The sequence below is a fragment of the Aplysia californica genome, unplaced genomic scaffold (assembly GCF_000002075.1).
Source record: "Aplysia californica isolate F4 #8 unplaced genomic scaffold, AplCal3.0 scaffold01354, whole genome shotgun sequence".
NCBI lineage: Eukaryota > Metazoa > Mollusca > Gastropoda > Aplysiida > Aplysiidae > Aplysia > Aplysia californica.
Window position 1 is genome coordinate 66,719 of NW_004798624.1, and position 1,986 is coordinate 68,704.

Sequence of the window (1,986 nt, forward strand, 5' to 3'; positions counted from 1 at the left end):
TCTCTCCCTCGACCAACACGCTAGTCAAAACCCACTGCTACAACACTATCCCACTCAAATGTGAGTTCGTATCGATAAAAAATATACTTTTCTGGGATAATCCTAAATGTATCGATAAGGGTGTAACCTAGGCGGTCATAAAACCGCCTAGGGTGTAACATACTTCATGACCATTAACCTGTTAACCCGTGTAACGACAAGACTCGCTTCAATTTTCCTTTATTCTCGAACATTCTGCTACATTCTTTTTAAACTTCTCACCGACCTGCCACCCTTGGCCCAAAAGTCAAGTCTGTCTTGTCTAAATTGACACGACCGGCCTTTGAAATGACTTATTTCCGTCTAGAAGCGCCTTAAATCTTACCAAACAAACAGTGGCACGCTTAGAGAAGGCCATAAAACCCTGGAGACATAAAACCTGCAGTGTTTGTTGAATCCTGTGTTGGGGCCCATTCGTAGGCAATCACTGCACTGCAGCAGGGACTGAGTGTCCCAGACTACAGCCAGGTCGGGAGAAAGCACACGTACATGTACATGTATTTCAACAGATGTTGGTTGTTGTGCATGTGCAGTTGTCACATTGACGGGAGATGTCTGGTTTGTTTGTGCTTGATTTCTTTGTTGGTTTGTTTTGTTGGGGTTTTTGTTTGTTTGTTTGTTTATTTATTTGTTGTTGTTTTTTTTGGTTTTGTTTGAGTACAGAGACGCACGTTGAAACAATGACGCCATTTAGTGTTATGAACAAAAAAGAAAAAGATAGACCTGCCATAAACAAAAGAAAGTTAATTAAGAGAGGGAGGCTTATAATACAATAACAAAAAGAATAAGGAAAAAAAGTAGAAAGAGCAGACCACACACTAGCCGATACCTAGTAGCAAATTATTGTCATATATGTAGAGCTTCTGGTAATACATTTTGTGCCCTAAAGCTTTGTGGCTCACGGTACAGATAGTCTTCCAAACTACATTAACAAATTAAGGTGTTTGCTTGCATCAGAGTCTCGCACGGTGGTCCAGTTTAACCCAGACATAATTAATAGACACAATTACGCTTCAACGTGCTAACTATTCCGCATAATAAAAGGAAAAGTCAATTTGAAATCAATTTGCAAGCAATTAACGGAACAATACAAACACTTAACAACATAAACGAGAAAGTGATACCAACTTACCAAAGCCCAGCGAAAAAATACACGCAGTTCAAAACAAATTAAGATGCAACATGAAAACAGGCAAATCGATTAACTTGCCCCTCTGGTAGTCCTATAGGGAATATTTCGCCAAATGATGCTTTCTAATTCACTTTTGAAAACTAATGGCGACTGACTTAGTTCTTCTAGGCCAAAGATCGGATTTACATGACCCGAGCGTTTCATAAAGACGCGAGGAAAGTTAATCCGTGTTGACACGAAATTATTTCATTGAGTCAAAATGCCCCCGCCTCTTCTCGCGTTCGAGTCAAGTGGTCACTCCCGGTCAAGCTTTGTTTTTCATGTAACTGTCAAGATGAATTTTGACGAGTGGCACGCGTGTACCTGCCTGAAAAATATAATCCCTTCAGTCTCTCTACAAATTCTTTTTTTTTTCAAAACGTTCGACTGTGGACGACACGCTCGGCCCCTCCGGTCACATGTAGACGTCAGGGAATGACACGCTTTCAGACAGCCTCACAACGCCGGAGGCTCTTATTGGTGTTTGCTTAATCCGTATTCAGGTACAATCATCGGGGCTCTCTGGCTACCTCAGTTTTAGTTACCTCTCGTCCAGGTCTTGCCCTCGCCTTCAGCCTCGCGTTTTGTCAAGAGAACATAAACGTCAGAGTTCTTAATGAAGACTGAAAGTCTTATCATTAAGTATACAAGTACCTACCGTTTCCTTTTTATTTCATTATTTTATTTTTTAAATTTTATTTTCAAGAATTGGATATATTTTGTCGTGGTATTTTCCCCGATAAATAACAATTTCTGTTTCTTCTTGGGCTTTTTTT